The sequence below is a fragment of the Hesperophylax consimilis genome, chromosome 15, assembly GCF_061612785.1.
Source record: "Hesperophylax consimilis isolate HC1 chromosome 15, BYU_Hcon_1.0, whole genome shotgun sequence".
Lineage (NCBI taxonomy): Eukaryota > Metazoa > Arthropoda > Insecta > Trichoptera > Limnephilidae > Hesperophylax > Hesperophylax consimilis.
In genome coordinates this window covers 8,171,567-8,185,741 of record NC_142850.1, presented here as the reverse complement: position 1 = coordinate 8,185,741, position 14,175 = coordinate 8,171,567, and the positions used below count along the sequence as shown (strand labels likewise).

Genomic DNA, 14,175 nt, shown 5'->3' with positions numbered 1-14,175 from the left:
AATGATAATAGCGTTGGATGTACTGTAACTCAATGGGGATAAGCATCTCGACTATCAAACTGGAGATATTTAAGGAAAGGAATGAGAGGAAGTTCTGGGAAGGTTAGGGGTATGAGGATTGGGTAGGAATCTAGGGATCAGTGTCTCCAGGAGTGACGAACATACGAATATATCCCTCTCTCTTCGGCACAAGGCGATGGGTAGAAAGACCAGTTGGAGAGGTCAAAGGGTCTCCCCAAACCAGCCTCTCCCGATCTGGCATGCCACGTAGCTGATGGGCAAGCGTATCCTGAACACACTCCAACAGATGAAACCGAGCACCCCTGCTAAATCACAAAACTTATCGAACCACTCGGGGTGACCTATGGCAGAGGTGTTGGTTATCCAATAAATGATTCCCGTGGCGGCGGTAATTAAACCCGCCTCCCAAATTGTAATGGCTTTAGCCGTATTTGGTAACCAGACTTGAAAATTGAATGGCGGTATTGTAACGTCACCCGAGAATTTATGTAGATACGTTATAATTTACGCGTTCATAGATGGCGTAAATTTAATTATTTTATGTAAATACGTATACTTTTAACAAATTAAGCTTTAAAATATTAATACAAATTATTTTTTTGCGCCCGTACATAACGCAATAGGAATATTTACGAATTAATAGTTTGTCCAAATAACTACTAAATTATTTTAAGAAAAGCTTACAAATACAATATTGGATCACCGATTAACTTTTACTTTAAGTTTCTTTATTCATTGCTTTATGCACATGCCCGTGTTAAGGTGTTCGATTTTCTATACATTAATATAAAGAATGTGTACGGGACCAAGTTAGTGAAGCCCGCACAAATACTGCAAATTCAATAGGGCACCGGCACACATTGACACCTTGATCTGAGAGTTTTTGCAGGGGCAGTAGGAAAACATTAAATTAAACAAGTATTACTTTCCCGAGTACTCTCGGATGAGAAGTGACCGTTTGTACCAGTTACTTCTCTATTTATTGGACAAAATTATACATTAAATTTCACACATGTTCAATAAGAGTAATTAGCGATCACCCTTATCTCTTCACTGTGTTGAACAAAACAAAACATTAGTTTTTAAATGTATGGTGGCACCGAAAAACCATTAATATTAACAATAGCAGTCGCACATTAAGGATGTGGAATAATATTATAGTATCATATTTATTTTGACGCAGATATCTAAATGGTTTTATCAAAAATATTAAGGACATCGTAAAAACTTGAGATCTTGTTATCTCATAATGACTTTGGCTCTGCACGTCCGATATAGAATGTGAGAGAATATAAAAGAATATAAAATAAAATAAAATATAATTAAAGAATATTTAAGAACATAAAATAATGTAAATGACTATACAATAATATAAGGACGTATGGAAGAATACAGTAAAATATAAAAATAGTATGAAAGTATAGAACATAAATAATGTAAATGACTATATTATAGTAATATAAGGAAGTATGGAAGAATACAGTAGAATATAAAAATAGTATGAAAGTATAGAACATAAATAACGTTTGTTATAATGGCATAATATTTTTTAGTTGTTGTAAGTAAAGTGTTTACATTTTTAGATACATAATACAATAGTATATTGAGGAAATCTGTAATTGGTTTCTCAGTTAGGTAAATTACATATGTATTAATGAATCACATTGTAAACTGTTGATTTCCCTAAAGTAAAATAGATACATAAAAAAAGAATATAAAAGTATGTACTTATAAAATATATAAAATCAAATAAGTAAGGATTATTTTTACTATGGCAATCTATATGTGCTTGATTAAATTGGTAGGTACACTATTGTAGGTATATGTATGCCTTTCTTGCGAGAATTGATTTTTTATGCGGAAAAAACTATTTATACTATTATTATTATATACGGGCGCAAACAAATAAATCGTCAAATATTTTAAAACATTACTTGCAACAAGTGTACAGTTGAACCCATCACAACGAGCTTAATTCGTTCCAGAATCTACACTACAATTTTTCCCATATAAATCAATGAAAAATAGCGCCGTCTATGAACGCGTAGAGTATAACGAACGCCACGCGTTGAACGATTTTTACAAGCGACAGACTTATCCGATTTGAAAAGAGAACGTCGCCAAGTTACATTAGACATTTCAACTCCCAGACCCAGAAAGGCCTATGAAATTAATCCAGAAAAGAATTTCGATGCAAAATATTTTTTGATCAATTTCACAAGAAACCCGGAAAAATTGAGCTTACTTTGAGAACAAAGAAACGTCCACTTCACACATCTCCCGGTTTATCTCTTCAGTGTTTGTAATGCTAGGAATTTGACTACCTACTATTTTTTCTGGAGATATTTTTAAAACGCGTGATAATATTTGCCAGATTTAAATTCCACTTGCATTTAAACGACCTTAAATAACCTTGACCTATTATATAGACACGTTATCGTTTTATCTCTAGGCTCTTATATGAATTGTGTTTTCGATAAACTAATCTTCAGCAAGAACCCGAAAGACTTTGATGAGCGATCCTTAAGATATTTGGAGTATTAAATATACATATCATTTTGCTATCCAGTGATGTATACGTCTGTACAGTGCACAGATAGCGCTTGGCTTATCCTTAGGGGCTGTAAGAAGGGATTTATTAATGCGGGTCTTGGAGAGGTTCAAATTATATGAAAGAGGAAAAACAGCTGCCGGTAGGTAGCTCATTCGAGCTGACTTACAAAAAAACGGGTAGAAGAAACAACACGTTCCAATGAAGCCAACATCACCTGTGAACAGTACGAACGGGAGTTCAGATCATGCACGTCGAGTTTCACACACGTACACCGGTGCACCGGGGATCAATGCTGCTAGCTCCTTAGAGCAGGCCCATTAAAATATCTGTAGAACAGACTCAGTATGCCTACATTGCGTCTATTCATTGGAGATGCCAATCGGTCTGTTAACAACGGATTGTCAACCTGACTCAATTTTAACGATTTGTCAGCTTTCTATAACTAGCATTTTCTACATGTTGTTATGCTTGTCAGCTGGTCACAATTTGATCAATAGCTAACACGGGCCGATTTGATGGTCATCAAATCTGACGCAATTTGAACTTACTTATTGTAAACTTATTTCCTTTCCTAAAACATGAGTTATTCTCAATTAGAGAGGTTTTTTCATTGCCCCCTTCTAAAAAAATAACCATTATTATTTTAAGCAGGTACCCACTCTCTATCACTGCAAGGTGATCCTTAAATCTAGAAGGAAAAAACGACTCATTTAGGTATTTAATATACTTTCCTCAGAATACTCAAGGCTGTATATTATTGTATTAATATATTAATGTCTAATTTTGGTAAGTACGGTCAACTAAGGTCAACATATTTTTTATCCAGTTTTCCTCAAATAACCTAGGTTCTAGATAATTGGATTTTGCAATCAAAGCATGGTGACGCGAAAGTTTAAAAAAATTCGTTTCATTTCAAACCTTGTGCCACATTTTTTTGACGATGATATAACACAGTTTGCTGAAATATAATAGCCTTTAAGACTCATTAGTCTCATTTACATTATGGTTTCAATTTCATCGGTCTATGCATTGTTTAGTTTTTAGTTGACTTCGGTAGGTAGGTATTTCTCATTATTAATCCGTACCAAACAGTTAGTTTAAACCTACATTAATTTATAAGTAACAAGCTGACGTATGCCTGGCGTTGCTGGGGGTTATCCTTAAGAGATAGACATGTATCACACGAGACTTTTCTGTAGGCGTTTTTAAGATATACAATTCCGTAGTAAACACAGACATAGGAATTAATAGACGAGAAGATAATGGCGAGGGGTAAAATCAACTGTTGAAGAACGAAGGGAGTGAAGCTGACTGTGATTCGTCAATAAATCAATCTGACAGTAAATAGGCATCTCGCATTATAATATCACCATTTACTTCTTAAAAGTAAAATCTGCTTTGGAATGAATAGACATTTTTACATGGGAGCGCAAATTACTCGCCACGTTATGAACAAATTTGCGAAGTCCAAATTCGGCAAAATAATTCGGTTCATTTTCAGAGTCGAATATTTCGTTTAAGTATTTAGTTAAGACACTTTTATAAATGTTCATAATTTACTTCCCAGTAACCAACCAGCTTTGTGTTTCGCGTCCAGACGTTTCTCGATGTGATAGTAACAACTGATTCATATTATACGATGTGAATATGCTTAAAATAAAGTAAAATAATGCTTATATATGGAATGTAATACCACAATTGGGTTTATTCTCTTTTTCACATCTATTTTTAGAAGTTTTCATAGTACAAGTCAACATTTTGCCGTGTTATTTCGTAAAATGAACCGATGATGCCTCGACCATAGTTCGCACAAGAATGATGACGTCACGTTTTCAAATTTCACTTGAGGCCATACGCGAGCACAGCCGTTTCCAATGGAACCGGTATGGGGAGTGGGGATAATACGCTTTTAATCACTTAGGGCAGGTCTACTAATATTCATATGTCTATGGTAGTAAATTATTTTAGCGTATCTCATGAGGTTTAGCCAGCGTTACCAATTTAGTGCATGAAAATAAATTTGTAATAATAATAATAAAAATAATGGACAATTTTTATAGCGCCGCTTTTGTGAGATATCACCTCGGGGGCGCTTTACAGTTGATGCAGGTATTACAAAAAATATAAATATTACCGTGTTGATTATAAAACATCGACTTTTCTCTACTTTCTATTAATATAATATCCTTTCGTAAATATGTTAACCTTTCGGAAAAAATTCTCTAAATGATAGTGTAAATCTTATCAAAATCCGATGGGTACTTCAGAAGATCTAAGCGCACAAACAGACAGACGCGATAGCGACTTTTTTTAATTTTGAGCAAATGGGACTCATATTCTTTAATGACTTCAATTGTATTTTTATTTTTAAAAAAATGAGAACAGAGAATGCAATCTCTTTCTCTCTCCCACTCTCTCTTGTAAACTTCAGTTGATTGGTCACCTTGGGGGTGTTTTTTTTCTACATGATACATGAGCTAGCTTTATTTAGTTACCGGGGCTGCCCATAAACAGTGCGTATTGTGACGGAAAGGACTTTAATACAATGATTTTAGAATTTTGTAATTATTTTTTCGGAACAATTTTTTTCTGTAGGTACCTGATCATCGATATGCTTGGGTTCAATTTTGAAGCAAGTTTGAAGTAAACAGATTTGGCTAATGGGATATTTTTACAAATTACGAATACCCTTTCAAACGTGCGGTAAATTTAACGTTTTTTCTGATTCTGATCATTGTAGGTATTAAAATGTGCAATTTTAATATTTTCATCGATAATTATAGAATTAAAAAATTATTTAAAATTCCGACTTTCTGAAACGGTTCAAAATGGCTACAACGTCATTATGACATAGAATCGCCAATGTCTGGTAAGACGGCTGTCACCAATGTCGCCCGGTGTGACGTCAACACCGCCGAATTCACGAATAAAAACGAACATTACGTTTTAGCGGCGAATCGAAAATAGCACATTTAAACCGTTATAGAAAAGGATTCGTCAACACAAAAATATAATAATATTTTAATTATCATAATTTTTTCAATAATTCAGAAAAATTATTATACCTTATTCACGGGTTGTATCTAAATAACTTATTCTATGTGCTTTTGTGGAGGCATTTTCGTGCCTAAATTTATTTTACAATTATGAACACACCAAAGAGTTTTGGTGAAAGTTTTAGTACCCCACCCGTTAGTGGAGGCTAATCATTTCGGTTTGCCTGGACAAACATAAGAGACCATTTTTATCAATCATATCGATTGGCCGATCATACAAACCTGCACATTGATATTCAATGGATTGTTTTAAATACATTAAAATAAATATTTCCCGACCTTTTACCTTCCCACTAGTATCAGCCTCACTACATAATTTATTGGGATTCCATATTCCGACTCCAGATGGTCGGGAGTAGTTGGAACTCTTGACCGGCATTCATCAGTCAGTTATAAATATTATCATGATTAATTAATGCTCATAACTGCCCGTTTATAAAAATACCGTCCAACAACTCGTCTCGTGCCTTTTATACTTTCCCTTTCGGGGCCTCGATTCTCGTCGAAGTCATTCCACTCGAACAACGAGTGGTTCGACCACGACGGTTTTTTTTTTTGATTTTCAAGATTCTAATTGGTCATGAATTGGTGAATTATTTAAATTTACTGAATTTAAACTTAATGTCCTTTATAGAAATAGAACGGCGCATTGCGCCTCACAATTTTTACATCATATATTTTTTTTATTTAATATATATATATTTGTAAGTGGGTACAGGATATAATATAAGTACATAAAAAATACATTTAAATTACAAAATATATTTATGTTCGCAATCTCACCAAAGAAGAAACTGGTTTTTGTGCTTGGTGAGAGAGTTACACTAATTATAAGAAAAATAGAATATCATTATGCTATAAGTATGTATATATATGATAGGAACAATATATAAAGAGACAAAATCTAAATACAGTGGAGATGAGTATAGACTGATAATAAATACCAATAAAGGGAAAAACAGGCAACTATTTCTGAAAGAGTAACTTCAGTTTTAGTTTATTTCAATCGGAAGGTTGTTGAAATACTTTATTCCTGAATATTTATAGTTATTTTGCATTTGTTTGGCATTACATTTTGGAATTTTGATATTGTATTGATATCTTTTAGATAAGTGGGTTTCAAATTTTTTGATTATATTATCTTTATAAATTTGGATTATTGCATTTTTCTTGAATATATCTTCTACTCTATTTGGAATGTTAACTGGCTCTTATAGAATTAGAGGCTTTTCTCGGTAGAAAAAAAATGTATGCTTTCAACTTCAGCATCACCAGCAGCTAACCGTGGCCACATATTACAAACGTGTCTGTTTGTATTTTGTTGGGATCGGGAGGGAAATTGAGCAAATTTATTTTTTGGGAATTTTCCGCACTTTTTTATATTAACTCCACACAGGAGGCCCTGAAGAAAATAATTTCCCTCAGGGCATATGTCATCTTTGGGGATGCTGTGTGGAGGGAATACTGTGGAAACTTGCTATGGAACTTGCCTCTGGAAATACGGGAAATCGCAGAAAACCATATTCAGGAAAACGGTGGTTCGAGTGGAATGATTTTTGACGTTTGGCTTGTGTAAAATGTCGACCCAATGTATCTATGTACTTTCGAACGCGGAATGGAGAATTGAGTCCCAGTTCTGCTTTCTCTGGCAGTAAAGTGAGCGTAACTACTTACTAGTAAGTACCTACCGGTAAAACAAAATTAGCTATAAACGAATACAGTAGGTTTTTATAGTCAGTGAACTATCGGAATCGGCTATTCAACTCAAATTGTTACAGTTCTACAAAATATAATCCACCTGCATGAAATTATTAATACACTTCAAACTTCGTTGATTTTCCGGTTAGCAATATTTATTGAATGTACATAATTTAATTCATGTTGCATTGTAAGGCAATTTCGACCTTTGAAATATTATTTTTAAGGATATCTTATAGGAGCTTATAAACTTCATTGTAATTAAATCGTTTAAGATGATTATGAACAGAACTCTCAATGAAAACATGAAACAATGACAAAGATGGAAAAAAAATTATGATAAAGTTACAGAAAATAAAATGATAACGATCGCGAAAAATAGGATTCGAATCCAGAACCTCCGGTCCAGAGGTTCTCAATCTGGAAGGTTATCTGGCTCAAATGAAAGTCACCACACGGTTTCTGATATCAGCACTAACAGGATAGTAAAGCGCTGATTTAAAAATATATATTACACTTATTTTTAAACGCGGTCGTTGCGGGTTCGATTCTTTACTATTTTAGTCCCCCATCATTGCACAAGACACATTTTCCACTTTTATAACGATGGAAGTGGGTGGATTTTCAATAATAGTGGCGCTTAAATCTGTAATCAATCAATTAGTTATTTCAAAATATATAATTTGTGAAACTGCACAAGATACCCAATTGCTTCCTTCCGGAAGGTGGTGGGATGGGGAAGGAGATGGGGGAGAGGAGGGTGGGGAAGTACCTGGCTATTCAAATCTGGTCGCCAAACATGACCGGAGCTATTGAAACAACTTTTCAATTTTGAATGCTAGTCTTACACCAGGGCGATACTGAGAGTATATCTTCCAGCCTGCATCGTGCCGCAAATATACTATATATTATTTTTAATTAGTAATTTGGGAAATAACACAAATTAATTAAAAAAATATTACTAACTAACCGCTAACCCGCTACCTCCAGCTTGCTAGACAATAGCTTTATTCCTCGACCACAGAGGCAGTCATTAGAAAGATGTTTTTTATTTTTATTCCTCTGACCCCATTTCGGCCTTCCACCGCCCTCTTCGAGCCTTTTTCCGCGCCACCATTTGCTCTCGACACCACCACCGCCTCCCTGGATCTCACAAACGCCCCATGGGGGGGCTATACCGCCCCCGTTGAAATCTCCACTAGTCTTACAGGGACTGGCGTATCTTCCAATTATTGATCTATTACCACCTCATCATATTCATGACTGTTCATGACACCAGTTGCGACTGTTACCTTTGAACTTTCTGCGCCACTGTGTGTTTCAAGTTTTCTAGAGAGAGTTGTTATAATAATTATTATTGACCTTTGTAACTGAATGTTTGTAACCGAATATAAATTATTATAGTATTTGTAAAAATCTATAAATTGACAGTATTTTTCTGTTATTTCTGTGATTTGTGGGCTTACACGGAGAAAAATGCTGTCAAAAATGTGACTGCATACCCATTTCCTAATAAAATATTGGTAATTCAGAATAAATCTTAACACGTGTTTACGCAGGTGGCATTGTCCTAATTAATACAATCGACGAGAATCGAAGAAATTATAATTTTCGACTTCCTCCTAACATCTTCGTGCTTTACTGATTAATTTTAAACTTAACAGTAAAACGAATAATTTGACAAGATTTTTATTTACCCATTTATTTTACGCCTGTTTTTACATACATATATATAACAATATTTAAGAAATTATATTCGTAAATAGTGCAGGAAATTCCTTTTTAAAACACATATATAAAAGAAATATTGTTGAATTTGATCCACACAGTATGTAGGTACAAAATATAAATATAAAAAATCCAAAATAATTTTTTTCTTTCAGCCGACAAAATACTGTTAACGTGCAAAATACTGTCATACTGTCAATTTAAATAGCTTTATCAAAATATTCCCCTACTTGATGAAAAAAACGTCAATAAGGTATGCTTATATAATGAAATTGATGTACTAAATATATCAACAACATCGGAGTATTTGTTTCCTAGCTGTTGAATCCGTCGCATAGGAGTGTGATATTGGGACGTTAATATAAAAAATATTTATATTTAATAAATAAATATTTTTTTCCGTCTATTAAAATCACCAATTCGTATTATTGAACAAACGGAGGATTGCGACAACCATCGATACCTTCCACAAAGCACTTTTTATCATCCTAATTTTTTTGTTTATTGATACTCATTTTTAATGACCAGTTTAGAGATATTCCGAAAAACGAGTCGTCGACTTGCAAAACCTGCTCAAGAATCTTTTATTGATTCCGAGATAATCGCGAACAACTGTTTGACACGAACAATATAAAAAGTAATATTATATTTTTATTATATATCTACAGAGTATGATGTAATGACAAAAGGAATAAAGTCCACAAATATCAATAATCATTACAAAAATATCACCAGAGCAGGTTGTGTAACTCCAAATATACCCTAATCTTGTAAAACTGTTCATGCATATTGGTACCAATATAGCGAAAAATGTGCCCATTGTAAAAATAAAATAACTGTAAACTAGTTTCTCCCGACGTACGACATCCCTAATACAACATGTGCAAACCCTACTGAATAAGACGTATTTAATAAATAATTAATATTACTATCTATTTAGGTATATCCATGAAATAATAATGTAAACTTACTGATATTGTAGCATATTAAACATATGGCAAAAACCATAGGTACTAATGATCGATGGAAAAATGCGTGATGCAGTAATATTTTCTTCCCCTCTTTTGCATATTATTATATTATTTATCTCTGTCACTGACTTTACTTCTGTATCTGTCTCTTTCACTTATGATAATTAAATTACTTAGTTCTTTATTTTTTATTATTCATTCTTACTTTGTGTAGTCTACACTTCGATATATATTTTTTAAATTGGCGTGGGAGTACTCAACTGTTCTCTACTTTCTATGAATACAGTATGCGTATTTATATATATATTTAAACCTTCCGGAAGAAATTCTCTAAATGATAATGAAAACCCTATAAAAGTCCTTCGCGTAGTTTAGAAGAACTACTGAAAACTTTGTTTTATACTATTTAGATAAAGATATTTCAATCGAGCATAATATTTTATTTTCGAATGTCATTTAGTTGAACCAAAATATATGATTGATACTATCCTGATGTATGAATAATTGTGTCCTAAACGCATTGACTCCGAAAGTAAAACTATTGATTATTCGGGAGCGCGGTGTTGGCTTCCAAACGTCAGAGTCGCGTGTTATTTGAGATGAACCTATTATTATGCGTCACGGTTCGGTTACTTCGTGGAGTCCAATTGCACAATATAATGTTGAATTTACTGTGGGTACAAACGGGTATGTCTTTTAATCGGCATTTCACCTAGTGGCCTGCTAGCATGTAGCAAGTAGCACTACTTCACCGCTTGCTGTTTGTACTAAATACGTTCGCTATCGGCCGGCTTCGCGCCAGTCGCCGCGTGGCCGTTCTCTCTGTCTGTAGTCTCCGTTTCGCTCGCAGACACTTCCCACGCGTTTATCCTCGTTTATTTACTGTATTAAAATGCCGCGAAGCTTGCGTAACATCTGTTGAATCGTGTCATACGAACTGTTTGTTGTGAAGTGTGAACTAGTGTCAAAATGGCTGTGGGAGAAGTGACCGGTAGCTTGGCGTATGCCTTGTTTACAGCCGTGCTGGGGATGCTGCAGTTCGGCTACCATACAGGTGTCATCAACGCGCCGCAGAAAGAGATAGAAAGCTTTATCAATGGGTCCTACCCAGGGGAGTCCGGAGCCGGTACAGGTAAACAAACCGCGCAGACCCTGTTCTCGCTGGCCGTGTCTTTGTTCGCGGTGGGGGGAATGGTGGGCAGTGTCACCGGTGGAATGCTCGCCAGCAAGAAAGGCAGGAGAGGCGCTCTGCTCATCGCCTCTTCCCTCGGGGTCGTAGGCTCGGCCTTCATGGCGATTTCCAAAACTTCCAACTCATACGAGTTACTCGCCATCGGTCGCCTTATCGTTGGCCTCAACTGCGGCCTCGCCACTTCTGTTGTTCCCATGTTCGTTTCTGAGATAGCTCCCGTTAACATAAGGGGCGGCATGGGAACTGTTAACCAACTAGCAGTCACCTTCGGATTGGTCATCAGTCAAATACTCGGAATTGATGATATTCTTGGCACCGATTCAGGATGGCCGTGGCTTTTAGGAATTGCTTTAATCCCTTCGGTTCTGCAAGTTTTACTTTTATTCGGATGCCCGGAATCTCCAAGATACCTTCTCATAACCAAGAGGGACGAGGAAGCAGCGAGAAGAGTTCTAGTAAAGTTGAGAGGAAGAGTGGATATCGATGGTGATATTGAGGAAATGCATGCAGAAGATCGGTCGGAGAGATCAGAAGCTGCAGTTTCCCTCATGGAGATATTTAAATCTAAATCATTAAGGGCACCTCTTATTATAGGGGTAATGATGCACCTCTCCCAGCAGTTCAGTGGCATAAACGGCGTCTTCTACTATTCCACTTCCATATTTGAGTCAGCTGGCTGGGAACTGGAGGTTGCAAAGAAGGCAACTATCGGCATTGGTGGAACCATGTTCCTGATGACCTTGGTAACTGTACCCATCATGGACAGAGCCGGGAGACGAACCCTGCACCTATGGGGCTTAGGGGGAATGTTTGTATCTTCAATACTGATGACGGTGGCTCTCTACACTTACGAGTCGACCAAAGTAATGAGTACTTTTGCGATCATCTTCACCTTCATGTATTGCGGCTTCTTTGGCTTGGGTCCAGGGTCGATTCCATGGATGATAATGGCGGAGTTATTCTCACAAGGATCGCGGCCCAACGCCATGGCATTCGGAGCCCTGATCAACTGGCTGGCAAACTTCATCATCAGCTTGATCTTTCCGGTCATCAACACGGGACTGAAGAATGCTTCTTTCATTCCCTTCACCGTTCTGATCGCCGTCTTCTGGATCTTCACCTACTATAAGCTGCCGGAAACTAAAAATAAAACGATTGAAGAAATAACTTTGCTGTTCAAACAGCGATAAAAAAGATTGCGCTCTTCAACACTGTGTGATAAAGAATAAGTTTTATTGACAAATTATTGTATTTTCCTAGTTTATGTTCACCATTCGTGTCAAAATTTATGCAGTGTTGTAACGATGACTAGACACTAACAGCGGTTCTACAGAGAAACATTTATTCCAACCAGTATTTGCATAATCGAAATTATTCGGTTGCTGAGATGCCATTTTAAAACATTTGTGTTTACGTTTTGTACTTATTTTTTTAGACGTTTAAAATTATTACTTTAGGAAATTTACGTAAATGTACGTGTAAGTACTCTATGAGTACAATATTCCATGTTATTTAAATTATAATATTATTATTATTATTACCATTCCATACTTTTAGCACCTCTGTGCGAATAATTCCTAAACATGGTTTAATATTTTTTTATGAATAAGGCACCTATTGTAAGTAATATTGAGAAAACTTTTACTTATATATTTTTGTTACCTATATATTATTACGTTTGATAATAAAATACTCGCATACAACAAATAACCTTTTCATTTCTGTTTAGCAAATAGCTGCAACAATCGAGATCTGATTTCAATCAAATCAACAAAAGGCAATAATGAATATTTCCATATAAACAAAATAATGCAAAAAGAATTTACTTACTACTTAAAAATTAGCCATCCTCAATATTCATATTGTTTAACTAGCTATACCCCGCCATGTGTTGCTGTGGCAACATATATATATATCTGTCTGTACAGAGAGAGAAACAATAGCGCGTGTTGCTTTTCCGTCCAACAGATGGCGCTGTTGTTATTACAGATGGATTTTAAGGTAACATCTATATAATATAACACACGTTTATTCGAATGCAATCTGTGAAGAACCTTCGGAGATTAGAGATTTTGATCAAACGAACTTTTATGTTTTTATTTATAAAGAATAAATAGATTTTGGTTTATTTTTATGTCAATATGTCGCGTAAAAGTTACAATTGCTGATCGGAGCCAGTGAGACAATGGAATCCCTAATTGGTATAAAAAAATAAAAATAAATCGAGTTGCAGTACCTAACGTCAGTTTCGTTTTTTTGCGCAAATCTTGCCATTTTGATGCGAAAAACAAAAAATTAAAATGTTATTTTAAAATAAGATGTCGTGTGTTCATCACAACACAAGCAAGATTTTCCGCTTGTAGTGATAGTAGGAGTTTCAAATATTGTTGGGTTATTCGTAATCCGGGAATGTATGTCTTTCTATAAAAAAAATATATAAATATGATGGTTTGACAAGCTTGAATTATGTAGTAACGATGTTGTACGATGTCAGGCAGGTGTTAGTAAGGCAGAGCACCGGGCTATTGGGCTAAATGAAACATTTGTTTTCATTCTAATTTGCATGGGAGGCACTTCTAGTTTTGTTTTTTATTCAATGCTAAATCTTAATTAATCATATCAGTTTACTGTCATTTGATTTATTTAAGCTCATATTGCGCAGTAAATGCTAAAAGTGAATACATAATATTATATTACACAGATTAAACCGGCCGCCATACTTAGGAATCAAGGTGGAAATGTATGCAATCGTGTACAGTTTTATTGTTAGAATTATCAGTTTATTTTTTAGTGCTTGCCGACCTAGATTACTAGATATACGGTGTTTTGGAAATATTACGTATTTTTTAATAAGCAAAATAACGTCAAGGCAAATCAAAATAAAAATGACAGTTCATCTTCATTTCTTTATATTTCTTTTCCCTACTTATTACAATAATTAACCCGCCGCATTGA

At 35.1% G+C, this 14,175-nt stretch overlaps 1 protein-coding gene and 1 pseudogene across 2 annotated transcripts in view; one reads left to right on the top strand and one right to left on the bottom strand.

Annotated features, from left to right (window-relative positions):
• Positions 1-14,175, bottom strand: part of LOC149417272 (fibroblast growth factor receptor homolog 1-like) — a 279,900-nt gene that overhangs the window by 187,791 nt on the left and 77,934 nt on the right. The gene's annotated exons all lie outside the window — the stretch shown is intronic.
• On the top strand, positions 10,819-12,831 carry LOC149417275 (glucose transporter type 1 pseudogene; annotated as a pseudogene).